The sequence below is a fragment of the Arachis ipaensis genome, chromosome B6 (genome assembly GCF_059453495.1).
Source record: "Arachis ipaensis isolate K30076 ecotype BB chromosome B6, ASM5945349v1, whole genome shotgun sequence".
In the NCBI taxonomy this organism is placed as follows: Eukaryota; Viridiplantae; Streptophyta; class Magnoliopsida; order Fabales; family Fabaceae; genus Arachis; species Arachis ipaensis.
This window is the reverse complement of record NC_142441.1, coordinates 49,035,954-49,049,157: the sequence shown is the minus strand read 5'-3', so window position 1 is coordinate 49,049,157 and position 13,204 is coordinate 49,035,954. Positions and strand designations below refer to the sequence as shown.

The following is a 13,204-nucleotide window of genomic DNA, read 5'->3' as shown; positions in this document are numbered from 1 at the left end:
GGGGAGAGAGAGAGAGAGAGAGAGAGAGAGAGAGAGAGAGAGAGAGAAAAGCACCCAAAAAAATGTTATTCTTATGAACTCCGCTTGGGAGACAATGAGGAATCTTGAAAATATATACAATAGGCTGGTTATTTAGTCCAATAGAGGTAAAACCACTCCACAAATTACCCTAAATCCAAAAATTCTCATTCAGTTATTTTACAAAAACAACCATCCAAACCCTTTCACCATCAAATCCTTCATCCTCCCAAGACGGCAGCCAACGCCGTCCTTCTTCATTGACCATCTAACCCTCAGCGGCGTTTAGCTTCGACCCCAGTCCATCCGCCTCTATTGCGTGCATGTGTCTCCGTCGCCAGCAGCCAACAGCTCAGACGGACACCTCCTTCCCGTTGTGGGTCTCCGTGTCATCTGCCAGCCACTGCATGGAGGTAGGCCATCGTTATTCCGGTCGTGCATCCTTGGTTCCTAGCTCGCCACTCTCTCCCACACCTGTACCCATCTTGGTGGTCGCGTCCTGCCTCTGCCGCCCTAGCATTGTAGATCGCCGCACTCATGGACGCTGAACAGCTCAGCCCCCTTGCTGCAATGACACCCATCCCCAGCCATTGTCGACCTGCTACCAAAGGTTAGTTGCTGAATATGTTTAATTGATAAATTTGGTTTTACTTGTAACTAGATGTTCATGCCAAGAATTTGTTTTCTTTCTTCTTTAAGACCTCTGATTTAATTCTACTCTTTTTCACAATATAGTCTCCGTCAACTCTCTCCACCCCGCAAATATGATGGATGTTCAATTTACTAGGTATGTAGATGGTTATTTTAATTCTTAATTAGATGGTTATTTTGTTCGATTCAGTTTAAGTATATACAATTAACAAATGTTGGATAGTCATTTCACTAGGTAGTGTAACACCCTACCATATAGAGCTTTACACCTAGGATGTAAAACAGAGGTGGAGAGACGCTACGACTTCTAAAAGAAAGAATTTATATACATAATATAATGAAAAAAATTTATAGCTAGAAGCCTTTGAAGAAAAGTTCAAATAAAAAATGGTAAAACGAAAAAGTGCAACACTCACACTACGTAAATGATAAACGGAAAATATAAGAGAAGTAAATATAGGTATAACCGAAAGAGAGTTCCAAGGTACAAATATCAAAACTCAAGACTCGGATCGTGAAGATAAACCGGCTTGAGCACATAAGTATATAACATATATATAAGAGAACCCCAAAATAAGCCCACAATACAGAGTTATAGAACTTATTTCTCCAAAATAACCTCCAAGAGGAAGTTAATACATCAAATACATAAGCAGTGGAGATAAAAGTATCTACATATATACATACATCCAAAATAAAGTCCCAAAGACAATGATCTCTGCTATCAGAAGCTTCCGGTATGCCTCAGTGAAGTGCCTCATGTCCTGCATTTGAAAATCACAAAATATGTATGAGATGAGAACCGGAGGTTCTCAGCATGATAACGGTGCCCACATAACTAACATATAAGGTCCCGGAAAAGCCAAAGGCAACCCTTGAACTTCTGACAATAGATTAAAACTTAAAACTAACATTTAAAGCCATAAACAGGGTGAGGTATCTAAGGCTTCTTGGTTCCATCTCAAATCCTAACTTAACCCCTAAGCTCATCATCCCTTTCTCTAATCCTCCGAAACGCCGATGCACAGACAAACAAAGCAAACAAGGCAAGCACAAGTAGATATTCAAATATAGCAAATATAACAATTAAGCATAGATATTCAAGTAAGCAAACACAAGTAGTGCAAAACCAAACAAGTCACATAAATGGATATGATGCATGTATTTCCTACTGGCCGTGAGCTCACATGTCGGTTACTTTGCCCGAACCTGACACATTCGGTAGCTAACCCAGATATCGTCCTCTTGAAAATCGGTGGGCGGTACACCACCACGAACCTCGCAAGATCTTCAATTGGAAAAACAATACACACATGTGGGGGTAAACCACCACGAACCCTACAAAGCATTTTCATTTAAAAACATGTGGGCGGTAAACCACCACGAACCTTGCCAGGTCAAGCTCAAAAGGATTTCATTTTCAAATTCATTATAAATCATTCATTCATATACATAACACATTTACACACTTCTCATTCATAATTCACCACTGCTCAAACATTCTTCATCTCCAAGTTACCACTTCTCTCCACCTTCTTCTCACAACTCAACATATAACTAAGGTTTAGGGGCTAAAAGAGTGAAAATAGAGGTTTAGAAGTTCAAAATTACATTTTAAAACACAAAATTTATATTTGCTGAAACAGGGGAGTGCGCTTGGCCCATCATGCATACGCATACACATGCCCGCATATGCATACATGCCAGGCAGAGATGACCCTTCGCGTATGGAGGGGTTCGCGTATGCATACGGTGCAGATCAGTCAAAAATGGCTAAGTCTACTGAATTTCAGCTTTACATACCGAACTTCTGACGCGCATAACTTCCTCGTTTTAAAACATTTTTCATCCGTTTTTCGAATGACGTAAACTTCACAGACCCAATTTTCATATGAAATAAGTTTAAAACAATTTGGGAATCCGGAAGCAGAGTTATAGCTCGCCGAAGTTTGGCCAAAAAATTAACTTTTCACAAAATTTTCACAAGATTTCTAAACCTCAATTTTCATAACACTTCAATTCCATCCCTTTCTAAACTTACCAAACCACATCAACCCAAGCCCCAACATTACTCAATATACCAATTTTACAAGTATGGTCACTTCCACACAATAATTCATTCTCAACAATAACATAATCCATACCAACAACTTACGTATACGTATATATATACATCATTAACACCATCAACTTTCTCATACCAAATGACAACTACTTAGCCAATCCACATTCAATTCAACACAATATACTACAAAATACATCACCATTATCATATCCAAGTCCAATATACATCACCACCAATATCATTATCATAACATCATAATTATGATTGTTCAACACACACTCAAGGTTAGTTCTCATCATTCACATCTTCCAATTCCAACAATCAAAATCATGCAACACAAATAATGAATACCATCATTCCTCACCCAAGTTCAAGATACTCAACATTTACTTTAAGGTCACTAACCACTAATCATACATACATGCTTCAACCTATTTTATGGTTATCTAACCCATGTTTTCACAAGATATTATATTTTAGTTATGAGAAACCGAAATCATACCTTTGCCGATTCCTCGGTAAACCCATAACACCTCTCTTATATACCACACCCCAAGCTTTGAAATTCCAGCTCCTTTCCAAGCAAAACCTAGCCTCTAAGGCTTGATCACAAGCTTGCAAATTATCAAATCGACTCCAATCAACAACCAATTTTAATCTAACAACACAATTATCATCACAATCAATGTAAAGCTCACTAACTCAACATTTCAAAAGGATCTGAGGGTACTTACCTGACCCATCGCTCCAATGAGCAAAACCCGACAATACCCGCAAGTTAATTCGAACCTAAACACCGAAATTAAACAAAATTCAACATAGATACTCATTGAATATCAAAATTTGGGGAGGAGAGTTCTGAAACTAAGAAGTGGGTTTCATACCTAATCAAGGACTGGTCTTTGTAGAGCTCGACGCTGCAGTCGCGTCGCCGCAAACGGTGCGGCGATCGGTGCTCCGGATTGAAAGTTACGATGAATTGAAAATTGAAAAGGGGTTAGGTTTTGGTGGCTTCTTCAATCTCTCTTCTCAGCGCTGGAAAGGGAACAATGAATGGAAAATTGGCTGAAGTGAAGTGTTATATATGTTGGACCTTGGACTCAGTCCAATCGGTTTGGCCCGTTTGGCCTAATATTGGGCCAAATTCTTTAAAATTAGTATTAAAGTTCTTATTTTAATTAGCTCTACCTCATTAAACTATAAAATTCCATTTTCTAATTTTTCTAATTAATAATTAATTTATTAGCTAATTATTTACTAATTTGCAGGTTTTACAGGTAGCCAAATGATTATTTTAATAACTACGTGGATGGTTGTTTGATGACGATCCCACGACGGTGACGGAGGAGGGGATTACAGGGGTGGCTGCTGGCTGGCAAGGAAGAGTGATTTGGGAGTGAAATATCTGAAGAAGTTAAATCACATGCGGAGAGGGGGAGGGGTTTGCAGTATACGTAACTGCCGCTGTTGTAAATCCTTATTTTTTTTAATTCAAAGTGAGAAATTATTAAAAATTAATTAAATTAATTATTATCTGATCTTAATTTCCTTTTTTACTCCTATTATACACATTGTACACTAAACTTAATATCTCCCTATATTTTTTCTATTCTTATTTTCTTTCGCTATCTCTACATTCTTTCATTAGGTATTAAAGTTACAATTTGGTATTGAGAAAATAAAAATTTTAATATTATTCATGTGGATTACTTGTTAGTAAAGACTTGATGATATTTCTAAGAAATGTCTCTACACATGAAAGCTTCAATGCTCAGCCCAAGCACACACCAAGTGGGCCCCGGAAGTGGATTTTTACACTAAACAACCTAGCTTACTCATTTTCTGTAACCCTAGGTCACTAGTTGATTATAAAAACCACTTTTAGTGATTTATTTTGTACCTCATGACACTCTACACGTTTCATATTGTATCTTCTACGGCATGAGTCTCTGAACCCCATGGTTGGGGGTGAGGAGCTCTGCTGTGTTTTGATGAATTAATGCAATTACTACTGTTTTTCATTCAATCACGCTTGCTTCTATTCTAAGATATTCATTCGCACTTCAACCTGATGAATGTGATGATCCGTGACACTCATCATCATTCTCACCTATGAACGCGTGCCTGACAACTAACTCCGTTCTACATGCAATCAAGCTTGAATGTGTATCTCTTGGGTTTCTAATCTAAGATTGGAACCTTCGTGGTATAGGGTAGAATTATTGGCGGCCATTCCTGAGGTCTGGAAAGTCTAAACCTTACCTGTGGTATTCCGAGTAGGATCTGGGAAGGGATGACTGTGACGAGCTTCAAACTCGCGAGTGTTGGGCGTGTGATAGACGCAAAAGGATCAATGGATCCAATTCTAACATGATCGAGAACCGACAGATGATTAGCCGTGCGGTGACAGCGCATTTGGAATATTTTCACTGAGAGGACGGGAAGTAGCCAATGACAACGGTGATGCCCAACATAAAGCTTGCCATGGAAGGAGCCTTGCGTGTGTGAAGAAGAAGATAGTAGTAAAGCAGAGATTCAGGGGACAGAGCATCTCCAAAACCTCAACCTATTCTCCATTACTGCATAACAAGTATTTATTTCATGTTCTTCTACTTTTTACAATTAAATATGAGAATTATTGATATCCTGAATGAGAGTTACAAGATAACCATAGCTTGCTTCAAGCCGACAATCTCTGTGGGATCGACCTTTACTCACGTAAGGTATTACTTGGACGACCCAGTGCACTTGCTGGTTAGTTGTGCGGAGTTACAAAAGTGTGATTGTAATTTCGTGCACCAAGTTTTTGGCGCCGTTTCCGGGGATTGTTCGAGTTTGGACAACTGGCGGTTTATCTTGTTGCTTAGATTAGGAATAATTTATTTTTGTTGGTTTAGAGTCACTAAAGTTGAGTCTTTTATTTGAGTTAGTTTCATATTTTAAGTTTGGTGTCAATTGCATGCTTTTATTTTCTTTTAATTTTTCGAATTTGCATGTTGTTAGTTCTTTCTTGATCTTTGAAAATTCTAAGTTTTGTATCTTCTTTGTGTTTTCCTTTAAATTTTCGAAAATTTGTGCTTGATTTTCTAAAAATTTTAAGTTTTGTGTATTTTGTGCTTTTATTTACTTAAGAATTTTTCAAAAATTTGTTCTTGGTGTTCATCTTGATCTTTAAAGTGTTCTTGGTATTCATCTTGACATTCAAAGTTTTCTTGTTTATTCTCTTTGTTTTGATCTAAAATTTCTAAGTTTAGTGTCATTTTGTTGTTTTTCTCTTTCCTCATTAAAATTTAATAATTAAAAAAAAATATCTTTTCCTTATTTTACTCATAAATTTCGAAATTTTGCATTAATTTAGTCAAAGATTTTCAAAATTATATCTTTTTTTAGTCAAGTCAAAATTCTAATTTCAAAAATTGATCTTTTCAAATCTTTTTAATTTCTTCAATCATATTTTTTCAATCATATCTTTTTTTTTTATAAATTGCAATCATATCTTCTCAGTCATATCTTTTTAAAATAATTTTCAATCATATCTTTTTGATTGCTAATTCCAAAATATTTTTAATTAATTAATTAATTTAGTTTTCAATTTTCTTTTATTTCATTATTTTTGAAAGTTTTATTTTATCTTCCATTTATTTTGTTTTATTTTTTTCGGTTACTTTTAATTAAATAAAAACAAAAATTTAAAAATATAATTTAATTGCAATTCATATCAATTCCCTTTTCTCCATCATGGACATAAGTGGAAATGAACAGTCCAGAAGGACTCTGGGGTCATATGCTAACCCCATTACAGCTGCATATGGGAGTAGCATCTGTATACCTCCCATCAAAGCAAGCAGCTTTAAGCTAAATCCTCAGCTCATCATCATGGTGCAGCAAAATTACCAGTATTCCGGTCTTCCACAGGAAGAACCTACTGAGTTTTTGGCACAGTTCTTACAAATTGCTGACACAGTACGTGATAAAGAAGTAGATTAGGATGTCTACAGATTATTACTATTTCAATTCGCTGTAAAAGATCAAGCAAAAAGGTGGTTAAATAACCAACCCACAGCAAGCATAAAAATATGGAGACAACTATCAGACAAATTCCTGAATCAATTTTACCCTCCAAAAAGGATAACACAGCTGAGGCTGGACATCCAAGGCTTTAAACAAGAGGATCATGAATCTCTTTATAATGCCTGGGAGAGGTACAGAGGGATGCTAAGAAAATACCCCTGTGAAATATTTTCAGAGTGGGTACAGTTAGACATCCTCTACTATGGGCTTACAGAAAAAGCTCAGATGTCTCTAGACCACTCAGCTGGTGGATCTATACACATGAGGAAGACAATTGAAGAGGCTCAAGAACTCATAGATACGGTGGCTAGAAATCAACATTTGTACTCAAGCAGTGAATCCTCTATAAAAGAAGAGGCTAGGGCAGTAACTACTGATCCTAATCCTCAAGAACAGATTGTTGAACTTAATCAGCAATTACTCCTTATGACAAAACAATTAGCAGAATTTAAAGAGATTTGATAAACCCCGATTTTGTGGTTTATCTTGTGCTTAATTTGGGGAATTTTATCACCTTTTCTCACATTTATTCAATGAAATAGCATGATTTTGTAATTCTCCCTTGATTTGTGCTTAAATGTGAAAACATGCTTTTTAGGCCCTAAAATTGGTAATTTTAATTCACTTTAATTCCATTCGATGCCTTGATATGTTTGTTGAGTGATTTCAGGTTCATAAGGCAAGTATTGGATGGAAGAATTGAGGAGAAAAGCATGCAAAGTGGGAGAACTCATGAAGAAATGAAGGAACCGTAAAGCTGTTAAGCCTGACCTCCTCACACTCAAATGACCATAACTTGAGCTACAGAAGTCCAAATGAGGCAGTTCTAGTTGTGTTGGAAAGCTAACATCTGGGGCTTCAAAATGACATAAAATTTGCTATATGTTGCTTTGCGTATAGGGGAGCACACGCGCCATGTACGCGTGCGCACCGATGCTGCACATGGCCCATTAAAAGTGAAATCGTGGCCAGCGATTTCTGAAGCATTTTGGGCCCAATCCAACTCATTTATGATGCTATTGAACCCAAGGATTGATGGGGGAATGAACCAAGTAGTCATAGTTTAGTTTTCATCATGTTTTAGGGTAGAATTCTAGAGAGAGAAGCTCTCTCCTCTCTCTAGATTTTAGGGTAGTTTAGGTTTAATTTTCTTACATCCAATTTTCAATTCTTGTTTTGATTTAGCTTTCTCTCTTAATTTTTTGTTATCATATCTTAATCTTCTTAGTTTCTCTTGTTCATTTCCTTTATTTTGTCCTCTTTTATGTTTATGAACTCATGTTGGATTTGATTTATTTCAAATGCAATTTAATGTTTGATGTTCTTTTAATTGTTGATTTAAGTTGTGATCTTACTTTCCTTGCAAATTGTAGTTGGTAGATTTTACTATTTCTTGCCATTTATTATGCTTTCCTTTATTACCCACCAAGTGTTTGACAAAATGCTTGGTTGGGCTTTAGAGTAGATTTTGAGCATTCTTGGCTTGGAAAGAGTAATTAGGCAATCTTGAGTCATGAAAACCCAACTCATGTTGGTGATCTAGAGTTGTTAGCTAATATTGTTTCCATTGACGCTAATCTTTTGCTAATTTAATTAGTAAGTTGATTAGGACTTTTGGATTAAGATTAGCTAGTCTTATTAGACTTTTTCTCATGGAAGATAATATGATACCTTCTTCCAATGTTGGAGATGACGTAATAAGATAAATTCTTGTTTATATTTGTGGCATGATTAATTAGTTTTGTTTGACTTTCTCCCTTTGTGTTGGAGTTGACTAAATAAGATGAATTGATCATTGTATGACTAGGATAGAAAGCCTATGATCTCAATCTTTGCCATGAATGTCTCTCTTTATTACTTGCTTTCTTTAGTTATTTGCTTGATTTACTTTTCTTATCATTTAATTTCTTGCCCTCTCACCAATCGAAACCCCCTTACCCCTTCATAGCCAATGATTATACACTTCATTGCAATTCCTTGTGAGAGGACCCGGAGTCTAAATACTTCGGTTATAAATTCATTTGGGGTTTGTTATTCGTGACAAAACCATATTTTAATTTGATGTGAGAGTTGTTTGTTGGTTTGGAGCTATGCTTACAACGAAGTAATTCTTTTCTATAAGAAGAAAATCTAGACCAACAACAATTTTTCCTATCAAGATGCTCCAAGACACTAAAAATGCTAACAAGAATATGGAAGCACAATTGAATCAGACAAGACAGCAGCTATCTAAACAGATAACAGAAGAATGCCAAGATGTCCAATTAAGGAGCGGGAAGACATTGAATAAATCAGCTCAAAGTAGCAGAAAGCCAAGAAAGGAACAACTGACAGAGGATGACCAAACCACTACCCAAAATCCCTCTGAGGATAGCAAGAGCCTAGAGAGGAATAATTCTGGCATTCAAACGCCAGAAAAGGGTGAAAGATTGGCGTTAAACGCCCAGTGGATGCCCACTTCTGGCGTTCAAACGCTAGAAAAGGGAGAAAATTTGGCGTTGAACGCCCATCCAGCACCCAATCCTGGCGTTCAAACACCAATGAGGGATCAGACACCTGCAAGTACTGATCATAACCCCTCTAAGAAGGCTTCTCCAACCACCTCTGTAGGGAATAAACCTGCAGCAACTAAGGTTGAAGAATATAAAGCCAAGATGCCTTATCCTCAAAAACTCCGCCAAGCGGAGCAGGATAAACAATTTGCCCGCTTTGCAGACTATCTCAGGACTCTTGAGATAAAGATCCCATTTGCAGAGGCACTTGAGCAAATACCCTCTTATGCTATGTTCATGAAAGAGATCTTAAGTCATAAGAAGGATTGGAGAGAAACTGAAAAAGTTTTTCTCACTGAAGAATGCAGTGTAGTCATTGTGAAAAGCTTACCAGAGAAGCTTCAAGATCCAAGAAGCTTTATAATACCATGCACATTAGAGGGTACTTGCACTAAGACAGCTCTATGTGACCTTGGAGCAAGTATCAACCTAATACCTGCATCCACTATCAGAAAGCTTGGCTTGATTGAAAAAGTCAAACCAACCCGGATATGTCTTCAACTTGCTGATGGCTCCATTAAATATCAATTAGGCATCATTGAGGACATGATTGTCAAGGTTGGGCCATTTGCCTTTCCCACTTACTTTGTAGTGCTGGAAATGGAGGAGCACAAGATTGCAACTCTCATTCTAGGAAGACCTTTCCTAACAACTGGACGAACTCTAATTGATATCCAAAAAGGGGAAGTGACCCTGAGAGTCAATGAGGATGAGTTCAAGTTAAATGCTGTCAAAGCTATGCAGCATCCAGACACATCAATTGACTGCATGAGCGCTGATATTATTGACTTCTTGGTGGAAGAGATCAATATAACTAAAAGTCTTGAATCAGAGCTAGAGGACATCTTTAAAGATGTTCAGCCTGGTCTGGAGGAATCAGAGAAAATAAAAGAACGTCTGAAAATTCCTCAGAAAGAGGAGAAACCTCCTAAACCAGAGCTCAAACCACTACCACCATCCCTGAAATATGCATTTCTGGGAGAGGGTGACACTTTTCCAGTGATCATAAGCTCTGCTTTAAATCCACAGGAAGAGAAAGCACTAATTCAAGTGCTAATGACACACAAGACAGCTCTTGGGTGGTCCATAAGTGATCTTAAGGGCATTAGCCCAGCAAGATACATGCACAAGATCCTATTGGAGGATGATGCTAAGCCAGTGGTTCAACCACAGAGGCGGCTAAATCCATCCTTGAAGGAGGTGGTGCAGAAAGAGGTCACTAAGTTACTAGAGGCTAGGATTATTTATCCTATTTCTGATAGCCCTTGGGTAAGCCCTGTCTAAGTTGTACCCAAAAAGGAGGGAATAACAGTGGTTCACAATGAAAAAAATGAACTGGTTCCTACAAGAACAGTTACAGGGTGGTGTATGTGTATTGACTACAGAAGGCTCAATACAGCCACCCGAAAGGATCATTTTCCTTTACCATTCACAGACCAGATGCTAGAGAGACTAGCAGGTCATGATTATTACTGCTTTTTGGATGGCTATTCAGGTTACAACCAAATTGCAGTAGATCCTCAAGACCAAGAGAAAACATCATTCACATGTCCATCTGGAGTATTTGCCTACAGAAGGATGCCTTTTGGTTTGTGCAATGCACCTCCAACCTTTCAAAGGTGCATGCTTTCTATCTTCTCTGATATGGTAGAAAAATTTTTGGAACTCTTCATGGATGACTTCTCAGTATTTGGAGACTCATTCAGCTCCTGTCTTGATCATCTAGCACTTGTTCTGAAAAGGTGCCAAGAGACTAACCTGGTTTTAAACTGGGAAAAATGTCACTTTATGGTGACTGAAGGAATTGTCCTTGAGCATAAAATTTCGAACAAGGGAATAGAAGTGGATCAAGCTAAAGTGGAGGTAATTGAAAAATTACCACCACCTTCTAATGTTAAGGCAATCAGAAGCTTTCTGGGGCATGCAGGATTCTATAGGAGGTTTAAAAAGGATTTTTCAAAAATTGGAAAATCTCTGAGTAATCTGCTAGCTGCTGACACGCCATTCGTGTTTGACACAGAGTGTCTGCAGGCGTTTGAGACCCTGAAAGCTATGCTGGTCATTGCCAGTCATCTCTGCACCAAACTGGACATTGCCATTCGAACTAATGTGTGATGCCAGTGACCATGCCATTGGTGCAGTGTTGGGACAAAGGCATAACGAGCTTCTGCACGTCATTTACTATGCTAGCCGTGTTTTAAATGATGCATAGAAGAATTACACAACCACAGAAAAAGAGTTACTTGCAGTGGTTTATGCCATTGACAAGTTTAGATCCTATTTAGTAGGATCAAAAGTGATTGTGTATACTGACCATGCTGCTCTTAAATACCTACTCACAAAGCAAGATTCAAAACCCAGGCTCATAAGATGGGTGTTACTTCTGCAAGAGTTTGATATAGAAATAAGAGACAAAAAAGGGACAGAGAACCAGGTAGCTGATCACCTATTCCGGATAGAGCCCGTAGCAAGGGCGTCCTTCCCTCCTACTGAGATTTCTAAAACCTTTCCGGATGAGCAAATCTTTACCATTCAGGAGGCACCATGGTTTGTAGACATTGCAAACTATAAAGCTGTACGGTTCATACCTAATGAGTACAGCAGGGTACAAAGAAAAAAACTAATTTCTGATGCAAAGTACTACCTATGGGATGAGCCATACCTCTTTAAAAGATGTGTAGACGGAATGATCCGCAGATGTGTACCTAGAGAGGAGGCACAGAAGATCCTATGGCATTGCCATGGATCACAGTATGGAGGACATTTCGGAGGTGAGCGAACAGCCATTAAGGTCCTCTAATGTGGCTTCTACTGGCCTACTATCTATAAAGATGCCCGAGAGTTTGTGCGTAACTGTGACAGTTACCAAAGAGCTGGTAACTTGCCTCATGGTTACGCCATGCCTCAACAAGGGATCTTAGAGATTGAGTTGTTTGATGTATGGGGTATTGACTTCATGGGTCTTTTCCCACCATCATACTCAAACACTTACATTCTGGTGGTTGTAGACTACGTATCTAAATGGGTAGAAACAATTGCCACACCCACTAATGATACTAAGACTGTGCTGAAGTTCCTCCAGAAATATATTTTCAGTAGATTTGGTGTTCCCAGAGTACTAATCAGTGATGGGGGCACTCATTTCTGCAATAAACAGCTTTACTCTACTATGGTCAGATATGGAATTATCCACAAAGTGGCAACTCTGTATCATCCACAGACAAATGGGCAGGCTGAAGTCTCTAACAGAGAACTAAAGAGAATCCTAGAACGGACTGTAATTACCCGTATAAGGGATTGGGCAAAAAGCTTGGATGATGCTCTGTGGGCATACAGAACAACATTCAAGACTCCTATAGGAACCTCTCCATACCAGCTGGTATATGGCAATGCCTGTCATCTGCCCGTGGAACTGGAACATAAAGCCTACTGGGCAACCAGATTCCTAAACCTGGATGCTAAGTTAGCTGGAGAGAAAAGACTGCTCCAGCTGAATGAGCTAGAGGAATTCAGACTCAGTGCTTTTGAAAATACAAAAATTTATAAGGAGAAAGCAAAAAAGTGGCATGACAAGAAACTGTCATCTAGAGTCTTTGAACCAGGACAGAAGGTTCTGTTGTTTAACTCTAGGCTCAAACTATTCCCCGGGAAATTAAAATCCCGGTGGAGGGGACCATATGTGATAACAGGTGTGTCACCATATGGATATGTTGAGCTTCAGGATTTTGACTCTGATAAAAAGTTCATTGTTAATGGACAGCGAATCAAACATTATCTTGAAAGCAATTTTGAGCAAGAATCCTCAAAACTGAGGCTTGAATAAAACTCAGTCAAAGTCCAGCTAAAG

The 13,204-nt window shown here is 38.2% G+C and overlaps 1 pseudogene; it reads right to left on the bottom strand.

The window, feature by feature from the left end:
• Positions 1 to 407: 407 nt before the first annotated feature.
• Positions 408 to 13,204, bottom strand: part of LOC148555485 (uncharacterized) — a 64,708-nt pseudogene continuing 51,911 nt past the window's right edge.